Source organism: Euprymna scolopes, chromosome 4 (genome assembly GCF_053919585.1).
Source record: "Euprymna scolopes isolate OS-2025 chromosome 4, ASM5391958v1, whole genome shotgun sequence".
Taxonomy (NCBI): Eukaryota; Metazoa; Mollusca; class Cephalopoda; order Sepiida; family Sepiolidae; genus Euprymna; species Euprymna scolopes.
This window is the reverse complement of record NC_136485.1, coordinates 136,280,039-136,299,344: the sequence shown is the minus strand read 5'-3', so window position 1 is coordinate 136,299,344 and position 19,306 is coordinate 136,280,039.

The window sequence follows — 19,306 nt, the reverse complement described above, 5'->3', positions numbered from 1 at the left end:
TGTCTTCATGGATAAGGTATTGACGAGAAAGGAAAAAGTAAATTGTAAGCTAAACGTTTTGATTTCGATTCTCGGTGGTGTCGTACAAGTCATTTTTTTTTAAAATCTTTTACGTCATTAACATATTTTTGGTCCAATACAATATAATAATAAATACGAAATATGCATTAATAAAGTATTATTTAGCGTATTTTACGACCGAGCAATGGCGAACGACATGCTTATATATATACATATATATATATATATATATATATGTATATATATATATTTACATATATATATGTATATATATATATATAAACTAAACTAACACGCATTTAACATATCTATTATGTTGATACACTGTATCAATTCCACTTTATTTTAAATGATAGAAAAAGTTATGAGCATTTCAATATTTATTTTAATTATATATGTGGTCAAACCGTTAGACAAGCAAATACATTTAAAAAAAATAACATTGAAACATGAAAATGCAAACATTAATGGACATACATTTAATATCTTGTGAACGCGCCTTTATTTTCTATAACTCCAGCGCTTCTTCTCCTGCAAGATTGAATGAGATGGAAACATTCATCACGTGAAATTTCGCCCATTCTTCTTTAAGTTTTAGCCACACATATTCAGTATTGATGGAGTTATCTGCACTAACACGGTTCCTTAAAGTAGACCATATGTTCTCAATGGGGTTTAGGTCCGGTCGTCGAGGAGGCTAATCCAAAACATTTCCATTTTGCTCGTTCAAAAGATCCATTTCATGCTTAGCCTTGTGGCAATGGTGGGCGTTTTCCTGCATGAAAATAGGTTTTCACACTCAAAATTCCGAAGTATTGGCATGATATGATATCTCAACAATTCTTGTATATTGTTCCATTAACTCTGGTGTTTAGACGGACCAGATCAGTCGCTGTTTCCCAACAATTCATTCAAAACAGCATTACGCGACCCACACAGAACTTAACCGTTTTCTTCGTTCATTTTCATTTATTAAATCTTTCGCCAGCAAATCTCCTTATAAATTTCTTCCCGTCAAATCGATATATATTAAAGTTACTTTCATTAGAAAAAAAAACATTTCGTCACTGATCATCTGTCGACAAGACATGCTCTTGAGCAAAACTTAATCAGAGTTTCTTGTTCTTCTTGTTTATCAACGGTTTCTTTGCTGGTGATCTCCAATTTTATTCAGGCGGCTTTGATACTGTTTTACGAGACGCTTTGATAGGCATGTAGTTCACGGGAAATGCTGGCAGCTGTCTGAAAACTATCGTTCAGTGCCTTCTTCTAAATCAATCGATCTTGTCTAGGAGAAATTATTCGAGGTCTGCCATTTTTCTTGGTTGGTAGAATTTTCCCAGCATTCTTAAAATCCTTTATATTTTTTTTTTTTTTTTACAAAGGCATCACCACATTATCAAGGCCCAGAGGCCACTCAAGGATAAGGGTTAAAGAGTGTACAGTAGAAGTTGGTCAATATAGTAATCATTAGTAATGAAAATTTGGTAAATTTAATAACTTATATGGAACGGCTCATCAAGAACTTATTTACCTTAGACTTGAACACAACCATATTGTAGTCAGCCGGAAAGCAGGAAAACGGAAGACAATTCCACAGGCGTGCAGTTCTAAGAAAGAAGCTTTGTTCATGGAATCTATGTTTAGGTTTAGGCACAGATAAAGAGTGGGGGAAATTATTGATAGTGTTTACAGCTAGACGAGTGTTTCTTGTGAAAGTTTGGCGAGGGGGGACCATAGATTGAAGCTCAGTTGAACACTTTCCATGAAAATAACGATACATCAGAGACAAACTCGCAACATCTCTTCTGTGAGATAGAGGTTGTAAGGAGGAGAAAAGGACATCTCCTACGAGGCTACGAAGTCTATTTTGAACTCTATCAAGGCAGGACAAGTCCTTTCTAGCAGCTCCTGCCCAGATGTGGCAACAGTATTCCATCCTTGGACGTACCTGGCTCTTATATAGATAGAGAATTGCATCAGCAGTGAGATATCTACTGGATCGATAGAAAGATCCCACCATTTTTCCAGCGGCCTTGGCAAAAGATTTGATATACGTGTTCCATTTAAGATCAGGAGTAATGGTCAAGCCCAGAAGCTTGTCAAAACTTGAGGCCTCCTGAAGACGAGAGCCATTCATTTCAATTGATGACAAATGTGGATTAAAATGTTGATGATGTAAAGAGAGAAGCTTGGTTTTAGATGCATTAAAAGTAACCAGGCACTCCTTTCCCCATTGTACTACATGCTCAAGATCAGAGGAGAGAGAATTGGAGAGTACTTGCTCGTTTACTGTCTTAGATGTGGTACCATAAATGGTAGTGTCGTCAGCATAAATGTCTACAAATGATGTAAGGATATGATTTGGAAGATCATTAATGTAGATCAGGAAAAGAGTTGGGCCCAGGATAGATCCCTGAGGGACACCGGCATTAATACTGTGAGCTTCTGATTTTTGCACCTCAACTACTACTCTTATGAACCTATCAGAAAGAAATGATTTAATAATTGAGAAGACTTTTCCAGCTATACCATAGCTAGTGATCTTATGAAGTAAACCTTTATGCCATACCCTATCAAAGGCTTTAGATATGTCAAGAGCAATTGCCCTAGAAAGATTGCCACCGTCGAGAGATTTGCTAATCCTGCCAATGGTACCTTCTCACAGCTTCAAGCCATCGGCTATATTTTGTATTGAATGTTTTTTCCCCTAAAGTTTAATAATTGATTTTTTTGACGGGGGGATAAGTTTTATGTGCTATATTGATGGTAAAACCAGCTGCAATAACTACAAAATGACGTAATCGACTTATTCCTTATTTTTGATCTTAGAAAAGTGAATAACTGACTACACAGTTCACAATAAATAATTTTCTTTGCTTTGTCCCACGGTTTCGGCCACTTTAATTGAAAAAATTGGAACGACCATAACTTTTTTTCTATTTATTATCATGAAGTAAAATTAATACAGTGTAGCAACATAAGAGATGTGTTAAATGTGTGTAAGTTTAGTTGTAATTCTCCCTCCGAATGTTCTGGAGTAATTGTAAAAAAAAAAAAAAAAAACTAAACTGTCTCACATTGTTGGCCGCTAGTGTATATATATATATATATATATATATATATATATATATATATATATATATATATATATATATAGATAGATAGATAGATAGATAGATAGATAGATAGATATAGATATAGATATATATATAGATATACAGGGTGTTTCAAAAGTCTTGGGAGCATTACAAATGCGTATATCTCATGAACTATTCCAGGTAGAAAAATGAAACTGGTGTCATTTTAAAGCTTGCTTAATCAGGTTTTTGGTCATACTAATGGTTTTCGTCTTATCCTTCCATGTGCAGTAATGGCGTTCTCTAAACAAGACAAGGCGTTTTGCGTCCTCCAATTTGCAAAGACTGAATCGTGGACATGTGTTCAGCGTGCATTTCGCAGGAAATTTAAAAAAGAAGTCCCTGAAAGGAAACCCATTGTCAGATGACATGCTAAATTTGTGAAAGATGGGTGTTTGTGCCCAAGTAAGCGAACAGGTCGCCCTTCAACTTCAGAAGATGCAGTTGAGCAAGTCCGGAAGCCTTTCAGCAGAGCCCCCGTAAATCAGTGAGAAGAGCCAGCAGGGAACTTCAGCTTGCTCCAGCAACTGTCTGGCGTGTCTTAAGGAAACGACTGCAAATGGTACCTTACAAGCTCAAGTTGGTCCAAAAGTTGAAGGACACTGATAAGCCACTTCGCCGTGACTTTTGCATTGCAATGCAAGAGAAGTTGGAAGATAACGGCTTTGATGACCGGCTTGTTTTTAGCGATGAGGCGACCTTCTATCTGAATTGCCAAGTTAACAAGCATAGCACTCGCATATGGGGTACTGAGTGTGACTTTTTCCTTTGGGGCTTTGTCAAGCAACAAGTCTATGTGCCGCCCCTTCCAAGAGATATTGACGAACTAAAGGCTCGAATAACGGCAGTTGTGGGAACCATTGACGTCAAGATGCTGGAACGCGTTTGGCAGGAAATGGACTATCGACTAGATGTCTGCCGTGTTACGAATTGTGCTCATATTGAGCAAGTTTGAAGATTCCCCACAAAACTTGAAACTTTAACCTTTCCAACGGTACCAATTTCATTTTTTAACTCCTAATAGTTTTTGAGTTATTAAAAATCTTTATGTTCCCAAGACTTTTGAAACACCCTGTATTGATAGATAGATATAGCCACTCTGATGAGACGTGGACGACGAAAGATATAGCCACTCTGATGAGACGTGGACGACGAAACACGTGTCAGTGGACAATTATATTAAAGAAAAATAAATTAATTAAAAAAATAATATATATGCCGCACCCCATTAAAGGGAGTACTAGATTGGTCAATGGGAAAATTATTCCCAACAAGCATTTAGGTAAAAATGCCCTTTCGTATAAATACTTGAATGCATTCATGAAAATATCGCTAACAAAAACAAATAAAAACATATATATATATATATATATATATATATATATATATATATATATATATATACAGATATTATGGGTAAATACTTTTATCAAATATTGGAATTATACTTGGCGCAGTGCCATTATCATAAATTGTCTAAGTATTTGTTTAATAGTTTAACATATATTATTAACGAAAATGTGTTATAATTAACAAAAAGTTAAATATACTACAAAATATTTGGTAATCCTTTACTCTAATTCAATATTTAAAAACCCCAAATAAAACGAAAGTAGTAAAAAGAGGTGGGGTAGGGATATAATAATGAATAAACATCGACAACGAAATCAACATTGTATAAAAACGTGGCCAAAAGACCATAAATTACTAGCTAGGTTAGATAAAGATCATCGAACTCACATGATTTCTAAATTATGGCTGTATTCCGTCTGCTTACACAGAGACGGCTAACGTAAATAAATGGACACCGTTTCAAGAATGTTAAGTTGGTGTTCAAGAGTGCTTTGTGTAAGAAAAAGAATGTTTCATTTTACTTCAGTCGAAGTTCTCAGAAATCAAGGGCCCACTACCTGGGGATAACACTTGAAATCTATATGAGATACATAGATATTCGAATGTTCCATTTAAGTTATTTATCTCTAAAACACTGAGTCAATAAAGAAGTTCAACGATTTTACTCTAATACAATATAATACAGTATCACTGCAATAAATGTTAACCGATGGTCGACTTATGGGCGTGTACACGTACGGATGTTGAACATTCTTTGTGCCTACGCTCGAAAACTCAATTTAAGCAAGAAGACCTGATGTCAGGACAGTTTACAAGAAGAAAAACATCCTGCCAGATTAGAGATTTTGCCGTTCCAGCAGGCTACAGATTGAAGGTCAAGAATATAGAGAAGCGGAGGAAATGCACTTAAACTGGCCAAAGAGCTGAATGAGATACAGAAGATAAAGAAAATCAACAGACCACTACTAATAGTAAGAGCATTGAGACAAATGCCGAAAAAACCTTTAAAAATAATGCAGTAAATTCAAATTAGAGGAATGGTTGAGAAGATACATCGGATAACAATAATAAAATATGGCAAATATAGTAAGGGAAACGTTGAATGTGGATAGTAACACACATGAGCTACATGCAGAGGCCGGAGATACAAAAATTGCTACAGATGTACACCAAAAGAAATATAACATGAAATCATGAAAACTGAAACTGTATCATTGTAAGGATCCTTCTGTGCCCCAACCTTCATCCCTATTTTGTGTGTGTGTCTCTCACTATGAAATGACGCGACACCAAATAATTGAGGAAGGTTAAGGAGGATAGAAACACCAAGGAGGATAAGCACTAGCCATACCTCCGCTTGGTTGAGTGCAAAGAGGACTGGGTACGTAGGAAGCCTTATTGCTATCTAAATTTCAGTGAAGACCAATATTCATTCCAATGAGAAATCAAGGTAGACGACTTTTGCTAGAACGCAAATGAAGTTAGAAAATTTGTCAAAAGAGGTAAAAAGACAAATTTGAAGAATTTTTAAGCCGAGGATCGATGATTTGTAATATTTTGATTATTCGAACTAATGTTGTCATTTTGGATATAATTACAATAATCCTCTGACCGATGTAACCTTCTACCTTCATGCAATGTGTCTTGACAAACAAGACAGTCTGCACACATAGCCACAGAACAATAGATAGTGAAAAAAAGTATAATTAGTATAAACAACTTGAAAGTCCACTCTTCTATATGAGCGATACAAAGGATAAAATTAATATTTTGTTAGTTTCACATAGATTAAGGAGAAACAGATCCAGTGTAAACTACATTTGTGGCTTCTTTTGAAAACTCTGTACAGATTCCCGAGTTCAAGTAAAAAACTCAATCTGACAATAAGGACATTGAGAATGTGGAAGGTCGAATTTGCCAAGACTTAGTGAGAATAATTTTTAAGATCAGAACAGGGTATTAATAATCCAAACACTTTGCCGTATTTGTTTTTTTGTTTTTTAGATAAATTAAGGCTGGAAATGCAAGTACAATGTTCATCATACAGATTTTCTTTTAAGTTTTTTTATTTACATTTTTCTAATTGTGTTTTACTTCTTTCACTATGCATGATACACAGACATAAACAATGATATAAATAGTATAAGTGAATTTATCATGTTCCAAATGAAGTATTGTTTGGCAACAGATGCAGCAAAACGATTGAGTAGATGCACAGTAGAACACAAACTAATACACAACATACGGCGAGATTTTATTGTTCTAAAGAAAGTTTCAGATATGATTAAGTAAAAAGAAACTCTTACTAATATAATGATAATTATTATTCATCATCATTGTTCTATTTAGAAAAAAATACCTAGGAAAATACTTAGGAAAAAAACAATAAATGCATGAAAATTGAAATAACAAATAAATTTAGTGACATAAGAATCACGAAGAACACTCCTGGCACAATCTAAAACCTAATACGGTGTCTTGTTACCTGAGAATGTACAGGTCAAAACAGCCTTTCCCGTCTCAAATGAGAACATAAAAAACCTTGGGCAACTTTTAGTGATTCCCTTTTCTCTCCATTAGAATATATTTATCACATATAAGACGATTGTAGTGATTCGGTACTCTATCGTTATTTACACGTCATTCGAGATTCAATGTACGATTGCGCAGGTAAAACATTTAAAAACGTGTCCGCTTTCAACCACGATCAATATTCCCTTTTCTTTCTGTACTTAAGACCAAACGGGATTTTTACGTGACGGTTTACTTTCCGAGTATTTCCAATCTGTAAGACGGTCGCTTTCAAGTTCAATGTGAACATTTTTTTATTTTAGAATTTCCATCTTAAATAATAATATTTTGCCCAATAATTTCGGTGATTAAAATTATGCAGCTATTGTTTCTCCAGCCCTTGGGCACTTCTTTTGATCTCAGTTTCGTGAAAATTTTGTTCTTGGTAAGTGTTGACGTTCAAGTAAAATACTTAGCAAAATGGTTTTGATTCTACACAGAGTACTTCGGCCAAGCAAAGTTACTATCGGCTCGTACTACGCAGAAGCGTACACACACGCACACGCGTAATTATATATATATATATATATAGTTTGTTTGTCATGAAAAAACAAATATTATATGTTACATATGTGCATACCTGATTCAGTGGAATCACAATACATGGATAACAACTTATCAGACCAAAAAAAGAATCGATATTGAAATCGGAGTAAAAATTACATTAGTTTTATAAGATATTTGGGTGTGGTTAACTTTCTGGAGGAAAGTGGGGTGTATACTTTCTGAATGTGAGCAGTACGGGCTTTTTGGACGGAAGTGTAATAAAGAAAAGAAATATGGGTGAGAGACGAGGAGAGATACGATTTCGTGCAGTTAAGTTGTCGCAGGAAAGAGATGTTGGTGTCTTTTAACTTGACGGTAATTTATTGGCGTCAAGCTTTCGGTTTTACCTGAAGGAATATTATACTCTTATCGATGCTAGTGCCTTAGTATTTTTAGCTATCAAAGATTGTTCCCCCCCTTTTTGGTGGCGACATCAGTTTTATAGCATCAAGTTTTATATTTATTTATTATTTTTTTGTATTTTATTTATTCATTTGTTTTAATTTAATTCATTATATATATGTATACAAAACACACACACACACAAACATATATATATGCGTGTGTGTGTGTGTGAGTGTGTGTGTGTTTATATAAGAGAAGGAAAATTAATACTGTAGGTTGAAATTTACAATCAAAATTTATTGTTCGACGGAATACTCCAAAAATTTTTTTGGAGCATTCAGTCGAACAATGAATTTTGATTGTAAATTTTAGCTTACAGTTTTAATTTTCTCTCTCTTATAATAAGCCCTACGCTCTATTTCGTATTGAGTTTTTTGTTCGGTCTTGATAAAATTTTCAATATATAAATACTGGTATTTATATTAAATTAAAATTTACCATTGCGTATATCAGGTACAGACTACACCATTTTGACATCATTAATATATATATATATATATATATATATATATATATATATATATATATATATATTAGACATTAAGAGGAGATTATAGATAGATATATAAATACCCGTTCACATACACTTTTCACGATCAAGCTAGAACCCAGAATTAGATAGAATCGAGCAATTGCATCGACAACGGACAACGCCAGACCCAAATGGGTTTCGAGGTACTGCATCTCATCAGTGACGTGTTCCGACATAAGCGCGAACCCAGGTCATCGCACGCATTAAATGTGCAATACTGACGACCTAACCATATGGACCACGGCGAAATCTATTGGCTATGCCTCGATTTTTTAAAATTCTTATATTTTTTTATCCAGTTCCATGTATGAATACATATTTGCCAAATATAAACACACCATCGGTGACAGTGAAAACAAATGAAAGGTTTAATATATACATATATGCTGAATAGTTTTTGTAGATATACATTTAAACAATCGTAAAATTGATTGTTGCCGAACTCTGCGCGTGTGTATGTTTTTTTTTTGCCATTCATATCTCCTCTTCAATAATGCCATCTTGAGTCACCCATTTTAAAGGTGAGTTCATACTCCGTGTTTATTCTGTTTACTTGATTGTAAAATGTTTACTTCTTCACGCGACCATTGACGATGTTTGTGACAAATGTCTACACGTTCGTTTGCAATCGATTTTGACGTATGCACAAGCTGATTTCCCGCGAGTATTGACCGAGCCACGAATATCCGCCGTTGCGTCATCGCGACAGATTTCCATTTAAACTCTATTTGCTGTTTCTCTCCGACATTACCTTATTTGTTTTCTGCTTTGCTTAAGATTAATTTCGAATCGTAACGCATTTTACTTGTAATAGAACAACTGCACGAAGAAAGAAAAGAAAACAAACACAATTAACGCTACAACATTGTCGTATACATTTAATATACTTTCAATACAACTGAAAAATGCAGTCATTAATTGACAGTGATATTATTGTACGCAATATAAAAAAAACAAGAAATACAAACAAATAATGCTCATAAATACGTTTTGTTTCTTACATTTGTATCTAGCTACACTGATGTATCGTGAATAACAAAACATTTTTCTGCGGACTATATATATATATATATATATATATATATATATATATATATATATATATATATATATAAATTTGATAGATAATTAAAAATTCAAATTGGAATTAAAGAGTATAAATCTGTTTCATGAGAAGAAACAACAGCAAACTCAATGATTTGTACGATCGTTTCGGAAACGATGTTTTTTATTGTGATAGACATTAAGCCCCGTACAATAATCTTGACATATAGTTGTTTTTTTATATAAAGTCTCCTCGTCAGCAAAAGTATTGGGTGGGAGTTTTTATATGTAAAAGAAACCATAAATAAACCTAGCAATTTTTAAGTAAGGCAGATGTATCTGGAAAAAATTAAAATAAAAAGGAAAATATTTACTTGATAAGAAAAGTAATATGGGTTAAGAATAAAAAATAGAATAAAATTATAAATCTGAATTTGGTTTGAATATAAGGTTGTAATAATATGTTTTTTTTTCAAAAAGTTTTAGAATTATATATATATATATAGTAGTTTATAAAATATATATGGCGATTAAGCTACACTGAATATTCTGCGTTTCATCCAACTATAGGATTCGTCAAGCTTATGCGCGAATTCAGTGGTTGCTTCTTGTTTTTATATATGTTGAGGATTTCTAGTTGGCCAATCAGCTTTCTAGTATCCACCGCGCCCCTTCCTATCAGCCAATGGGCATGCATTTTATCAAACAAAGGATCTGTTTTAGAACTAGGTTAGTGGTTTTAGGTAGACGTTCTCCTTTTTTTTACATATAAATATAAATATACCTATGTGTACACACATACATGCACATATATACATATATATATGCATATATATACATATATGTGTGTGATCGTTTATGTATATTCATGTTTATTTATTTATTTGTTTGTTTTCTATTGTTATTGTTAGTTTTAAAGCTATTTTGTATCGCTATCCTAGAGTAAGTTTTATGTTGTGAACACAGTTGTTTGCTATTTCCCGCCTACAGTTTAATAGATGTTGAGGTTCTTTAAAGTACAGGATAGAAAATTTTTCATGGAGGCTTAATTTACATGGGTCGTCTAAATGTCTGCATGTGGTAGCTTGTCTCATTATTTTCCATTCGACTACCGGCGAATGTCCGTTTTCTTTGAGTTCCCAGTATTTATTCGCTAGTGTTGTTTTTATACGCTGTTTTTTTTTATTTTTGAATGTGCTTTTGTGGTCATAGTATCGGGTTTTGAAATCTAAGGAAGTCATGCCTATGTAATATTTCTTGTTATTCGGGTTTTCTTTCGCAAATATTGTTGCTTGATAAACTACGCTTTTTGTTAGACATTTATTTTGGACTGGGCAAAGTGTGCGGTGTCTACAATTGCATTTATCTTGTTCGTTATTAGTATTTTTATTTATGGTATGGTTGTTCTTGTCCGGGGTTGGTTTGTTATTATTATTATTATTATTATTATTATTATTATTATTATTATTATTATTTTTATTATTATTATTATTATTTCTGCTAGTGTTGGTTTTATTTCTGTCGTGGTGTCTACTTTTTATTGTTTATTTTGTTGTCGTTTACAATGTTTTCATTTAGTATTTTGTTATTATGTGCCTTAATTATCATCTCTAAATTTTCGCAACAACTGTAAGCTAACTTCAAGGTATTTTTATTGAAGATTTTGTGTAAGGTGTTGGTTGCGGGAAAGTGTTTTTCAATAAGATCTAAAAATTTCTTGCCAAGTTTTGTTTTTAACATTTGATTGTATGGGGCCGTATACCAAATATTACATAGGCATGACTTCCTTAGATTTCAAAAGAAATGTGTTTATTATAAAGTTTCAAGTCTATTTTTAAGAATGAACTTACATCTGACATAACTTAGTTGTTTTCCTTTATAAGTGTGTAGCAAAATACACACGTTTAAACACCTTACTGAATTGTCTAATTTTTGTTTTATCTAATTTGTTGTTGAGGTGTTTTTATATATCGCATTTGAGAATGAAATGTCATAGTATTCTTTAATTTAATTTCATTTTACCGTCTTGAAAAATACATAAACTTCATGAAAAATACTAGTATTTGAATATAACAAAAACAAACTACACCAATAAGTCCCATTAACATCCATATACTCACGCTCGCATACACAAACATAAGTGCAAATGTTTATATATATATATATATATATATATATATATATATATATATATACATATATATGTGTGTGTGTGTTGTCGTAAATAATCTCACCCGCTACTTAATTGGCTGAAAAATTCGAGACTCGCAGTTTGTTTATAAATAATCGGTTTGAGTACTATAAAAATATTGGACGAACGTTTGTTTAAGTAGACATATGGCGAGGTTATTTGCTGGCACCGCTCCCGTAGGTCTTAGGTTCAATGTCTGGCTTCGGAGAGGAGCTAGTCTAGCGGCACTGATGAGTTGTGATACAACGAAACAGGACTATATATCGATGATTACAAATATATACAAATACACACACACACACACACATATATATATATATATATATATATATTCCTGAAACTGCTTGACAGAAATTTCCTTCCACAACGCTGCACAAATTATTCAATAGGAACACAGGTAAAGTCAGCTACTTTACCACCCCATCAATAAAAAAGATTATCGCAAGGGAACGCAATGAAATAGGAAATGCAGATTGCTCTTAAACATCAAAGGAAGATTGCTTACTAGAGGGGATGTGCAGGGTGAACTCCCTCGTATATGAAATGACATTACGCATCAGGCTAGTGATATGCCAGAAATATACACTGGTATGTCACAAGGGACTTTTAAGCAAATATTTTACATGCATAACAGTAATTTAAGGCAAGAAAAAGAATAAAATAGATTCCCGTGTTGCAATTAAATGGCAACTGAACATCATTTAGCATATAATGGAAGAATGTAGAGAGGACCGGCTTACTCACCAGCCACAAAACGGTGCACCCTTTGTGATGCGGAGAAATACCACATCGTAAGGACTATAAATGACCTCAAAAGGATCTGTTAGAATATCTGCAGCGAATGCCTTAGGCCTATATGCATAGGAGACAACTTCTTTTTAATAAACGTGGAGAACCAAAACAAAGCCACTACCTAAAAGAAAATTCTAAACCAGTATTCTAAATACAGTCAAATTAATGCATAAAATAAATTAGCAAAATTGAAAACAGGTATGAAGATTTTTTTTTAATTAAAGAGCTAGTAATGTTTTACGGCTACGTAAAGGAATACCATAAACTCAAATATAGAAAAATATTAATTATATTTTATAGATTAAGTGAAGTTATATAGGTTGATAAATTTCTATTATAATGGCCTTGATATTATAATTCACTATATTAATATAAAGTACATAGGACTACACAAACTATAAAGTAAGTGGAAATGTTAAATGGATATAATTCTGAATATATATGTGCTGATTTATGTGGAACTGGGAAATAAAAGTATTATGTAATGGCAATGATTATATGATGAAACCCCATATCCGCGAAAGTGCAGAAATCCTCCCGCAGATGACTTAGAGCGGTTATAGTGCTTGGTATTTAGATGGGAAAAATACTAACTACTTCCTTTAAAATGGTTGCGATTGTGATGATTTCACGCCTAGAATGAAATTTAGTGTTATATTGTAACGACAAAAATTTTGATAATGGCGTTTAAAAGTTAATGGTTTGTTAATAGTGTAGACATAATGTATTTTTATGTGGCATCTGTTGTTGCAAACCTACAGTAATTTGGTCTAGTGGGAAATTTCTGATATCAAAATTTTATATATAGAATGTCATTATAGCACATATATATATATATATATATATATATATATATATATATATATATATATATATATATATATATATATATATATGAAACAATCTCCTAGCGGGTAACAATTTTAGAGACATCCCTTCCATTAAAAATCGCTGCAAAACGATGTGAATTGTCTCCATGATCTTCAATTAAAAGCCCGAATGAGCACGACAAATATAGTGAGTGAGTCAATCCCGACATTACGGGGTTTAAGCAAATGCTTCCACATTGAAGACCCGAATATGTTACTAAGAATGTCCCTAGCTAGTTAGGTACCGCTTCTGATTTTTAAAGTATTTGCTGTTAGACTCTACTATCTAATCCTTACATAGTTCGCCTCACGTATTCAGCACTGCAACTACATTAAATATGATAAATTACATTATTGTCATGGTGTGGAATAGGACTTTTCGAGAGGACGCCATTAATGGATTTTTAGTGAACACAACACGTGGATTAGAAGCAAAGTAGCATTTATTCTACTGTGTAGCTCATTTTCTTGGCGTGTATACAATCCTGTAATCCTTAGTTTACGATGTATTAATGTATGGGAACACGATGCAGTTCTTTGTTATCAGTGCATTAAGGAAATCTAAAATAGAACCACGCTCTCTTTCATAACTATACTTAAACGCAGGGCGAATTTTCATCAGCAAAAAGATGTATTTTTTCCGTTCCAATGTAAAAGTCACAAAATAATATCGAAAGTATACTATACGACTATAGGATATATGAGTCCAGCTAAATAAGTGTTTCTTATAAAAATCCACAAGCACGTTCGCCATTGTTTGTATTTACAATGCCTCCCCCACGGGGCAGAGTTAGACACCAGGGTCGTTTTTTAATGTGCAGAAAAGGAACAAAAATAAAAATTGACTCAGTCGTGAAGGATTTCTCCTTCACTGACAAAGAACAAGAAATTGAAGTGCAGCATTTGAAGAACAGAAACTACACTTTGATCTTGTCCCGAAGGTCAAACATGTTCCCCATTGTTGGACTGAATCAACGTGAGTCATTGATATACAATCCATTTGTGTATATATTATATCGGTATATCGGTATATTCAACAGATGTAGTAGTAATTTTAATTAACTAAAAAATACATTTCAGGAATGAGTGTAGGCAATAACTGATATAAAAAGTCAGCACATATATGAATTCTCTCGAAAATTAGGATGCAAGTAAATACATTAGTAATATGATACTGTGGCACTATTTCCTTGTGCCACTGTTTCTAACACACTCTGCAGCATGGACGGGTGGTAAATTGTCCATGAGCGTAGAGATACAAAGATATCCCTACCCATAATTCCCTTGCTATCTTTCTGTCTCTTTCCTGAACGACCACCATGATGTGAGGACACATATCCTGTTTCTCCGTAAATGAGGGGGGCACCCCCTCCCTCAACACTAGTTAGGGTAGGTTAGTTAGCTTCGAGAAGCCTATCATCCAGTTTTAATTGTAAAAATTAATTGTAAATTATTTTTTTTTGTAATATATATTGTATCTCTAATGTAAAATAAAATAGTTAGTTATACCTTATGTATATTACAATTGTGTCGCGTGTCATTTTTCTTGTGTCTGCCATGAATGCCTTCATAAATGTCTGAAGTCGAAAGGCGGCCCCGAGGACAAAGAGATGAAGATTCCCACCAGAATGCCACCAGGGTGAAGAGATCATCTTGAGAAAAGAAAGCAGCCACACCCAGATCCAACATCTCAGGTATGATTTTCTTCTTACTACACAGACCCTAATGACTGGCCTATCTTCATATCTTCATGAGTCCGCTTTAAGACATTTACTGTAACACGTCTGTCGGTCACACCTCAGTGACCGGCTGATCGTGTTATAATACAAACATATACAGTTTTTTATTAGCATTTGTTAGTAAAATTCGAAAATTAAAACGAATCATTTAGACAGTAGTAATACTAATACTCTACTACTAACTTTAATATGATTTAGATTTCTTTTGCTTGAATAACTCTACTATAAAAAGAATGGGCCTAAAAGGGAGTATTCGCCTTATGAGTGTTGGGTAGCTCATATTATCCTGAGTTGATAGATAGAGTAAGATTGTCTAGTTTCACGAGTTATATTCAACGAAAGTCGTTCACTTTTCACCTCTTTCACCAATTGCTTTTGGAATTGATTTTCTAATGAGGCTGTTGAATCAAGAGTTTTGACAGGGTCTGATTAAAAAAAATGCGTCCTCCACTTTTCACCTCTTTCTCCAAGCATTTGGAATAAGGTTTCTAGACTTTCGACAGGACCTAATTTTTAAAAAAATATCCTGTGTCATTTTATATGAAAAATATCCTGTTCACATAATCTTTATGATTTCATAAAACAACTCTACAGCCTTTACTTTAGTTATTACAGCAAATTTATTTTGACGTAGTTTTAACTACAGGAAATAATCTTTACGTTATTAAAACTCTGACCGGGGTACTGACGTACTTGTATAGCTGCGAGCAACGTCATTTAATCTTGCTCGAAAGCCCCTTAGTTTAGTCTAAGGAATTGACGAAAGCCTAAGTGTTGGAGAGTTGGGATTTTCCAATTTAGTAAATACTTCTTGTTTACAACTAGATAGTATAATAAAATGCTATGTTCTAGTATAAAATATTCAGCAGGATACAAAGTTCGCGAGAATAGATTAAGGACGTTCTTGCTATATTGAGTTTTTGGAGCACACAATTTTTTTATATATTAAATATTGTAATTGATTATTAAATTGAATAACTATTTCACGACTACGTTGTTCTGCAATTGAATCGTCCTGTGGGAAACGTTCTTAGCAAAGAATTGGGCTTTGTTAGATGCTAATTAAATTACCTCCGGCCAGTTACTTATGGTCGGTATAGCAGGCATGTATCTGTTAAGGACATTGTTATTAAAGAAAACGCAGGGTAACTAAGCTTATGTTTTTCTACTTTGTACTAGATGTACAAAACACAGTACACTCTCGCAGTTACTATCATTTTTTTTTTGCCGTGGTTACTAGCAGTTCTCTTGGTACGTATATATATATATATATATATATATATATATATATATATATATATATACTAGCAAAAGTACCCGTAATTGACTGGGTTCGAAAACAGCCTACAGAAAATGGACTCTGATTTATTAAAGTATGATAGGTTATGAAAAGGAAGGGTTGTAAACACATAGCTTCGAATTCGGGGGTATAAAAACCAAAGCAAAATATGATGAAAGTAAAAATAAAATAGATAAGCCCTATAATTTAGTATACCATACATGTTCACACTCAAACACTTATCACAATATTCTGCTGATCCATATTAAAAAGTCTTGTTAAACTTTGTGACATATTTACATTCTATAGAGGTTAGGCGCGAAGGAACACCCATAATTTTATTGTACCATATTTCTTCAAACTGAAACAGAATTATCAAAGTATACTTACGCAGATAGATATGAAAAGTCTTTATAAAAGCGTGTGCCTATGCCCATACCATGGAGGCCAGGCGCGAACGCAGACCCCCACAATTTTATTATACCATCTCTATTTAAGTTAAAACATAGTTATCAAAGTATTCTTATGTATATCTATATCCAAAAACACTTTGAAACTTTTTTTTTATTTTTTATTTTTTTATTTCCATACTTTGTGGACCAGGCGCGAACGCATATCTCACAATTTTAATGAACCACCGTTCTGCAGGATCAAACATACCCATTCCTGTGTCTCGATACATCTTCTATCATTATATGTAATCCATTTTTTTTTAAATAGTCAACCATATAGGAACCTATTCGTGACCAGACACACACAAAGACATTCAGCTTTATATATATATATATATATATATATATATATATATATATATATATATGTGTGTGTGTGTGTGTGTGTGCGTGTGTGTGTGTGTGTGTGTATTAGCATGTTTTAGTGTTTTACGTCTGATGATCCTAATAAATAGCAGGTCTTATGTAGCATTTAGTTAACACGTTTTTTCCCCACTTCAAATTAATAATCACGGCTCTCTTTGTATAATATATGTGTTATTATTAATATATAAATTTAAGAGGACACAATGCAACGTGAAGATTCGATTGCTTGGAAACAGTACATACAACAAAATATGCAAAATACGATTGCATTAAAATACGACAATATGTTGGAACTTGTATAAATATATAGAAGATAAATAATTTGAATAATTACGTCCGTTCGTACTAATGATTTTTGTCGGCATCTATGTTTCATTAGTGTGTAATATGTTATTGTTAACACGTTTTCATGTCAATGCGTATGTTTTGCATATATTAATGCGCACGCATATCCGTATATTTAGGATCTTTCGAATATATGTGCTTATTTTAAAAGTATGACAATAAAATAATAGTCGATCATATATTAAAGATAAATCGGTCAAATAACAGAATTCTCTTAAAATATGAGAAATAAAAAAATCCGAGTAAAAAAGGTTAAACAATGCATTCATCTTTTTTCAACCACGTGTTTCTTTGAATCACCGCAAACAAACTGAAAAACAAACAAACGTTGACGTCAATTTCAACTCCGATAAGCCGCCTGTTCCATTCTCACACACATGGGTAGAATGGGCTTTATACAAACAGCGGTACGTGCTGAATGTTCTGAAATGAATATACAAAGATTTATGCATTTCTTTCCTCTCTTTTATTCTCTGGCAAATATTTGGATTTATCTTGGCAGAAGTCTTCAGAATAAGACAAGTGCATATAGCGTTTCTGACAAATACATGAACATTTTAGCGCATTTAGACTCGCTGCCAACATTACAAAGGCTATTAAAACAACATCATTGTGGTTTTTAACCGTAGCTCTAATCTAACAGAGCGCAGACGCCCCTATGGCAGCCGCAGCAGTTTTACGCAAATTACCGAGTCGTGTGGGATGTGACGTCAGAACAAAAAAGAACGAAAGAAAAAGATTATAAAAAAGGAAGATGTGCGCAGACTAATGAGAAATTTTGAGGTGGCCGGAGAGCGACGGGTAAAGACGCGTCCTAAACCTGGCCGAGCAAAGAGAGAATACCACCTGATCCACACATAAGGGTCTTATAAGTCACATTGGCGTACAAGAAGACTTTTCAACAAAAGAGAATGTGTTATTCTAGAAAGTATCTGTAAATAAATGTCTGTTCTCTCACTGAAAAATAGCGAGTCGACTTCTTGTCTTTGTCTCCTTATCTATGTTATAATGTTACAATGATAGTAATACAGGGTGTCCCAATAAATATATTCATTCTTCAAATGACCATAAACCCGACAGCTATTATGAGAAAGAAAAGTGTCATATATCAAAATACTTAAATATAGAACCCAAATAATATTCGGAAGTGTTCAAATTATTGGGCACTGTGGTCCATGAAAACCTTACAACGTTCACTGATTGAATCGAAACCATTTGTAATCAGTTCAATTGGTATGTTGACATGCGTTCTTTCAATGGTTGCTTTCAACTCATTCATGGTAGCTCGTTTTGTGGCGTGAACCCTGTCTTTAACATGCCCCAGAAGCCCGCCTGACAAAAAGAGACAAATCTAGAAGAACATATCTAAGAAGCCTTGACAAAATCCCCGTTTGTATCACCTCCAAGATTTTTATGAACCAAACTATTTATAGGGAATAAGAACACCATCATCAGAAACACTCGACATTAAATCATATAGATATCAAACCTTGTCCGTCAGCGTATGACGCGAATCAAAACGTGAATAAAAACTACAAAGAATAACGTCGTTAAAACTATCACGTTTTATTAACGCATGCGCATAGAAAAAAAACGTATAATCGACTGCAAACGTCAATGTATTTTTTCAATTATGATAGCGTAGCAGCTATTTTCTCGAC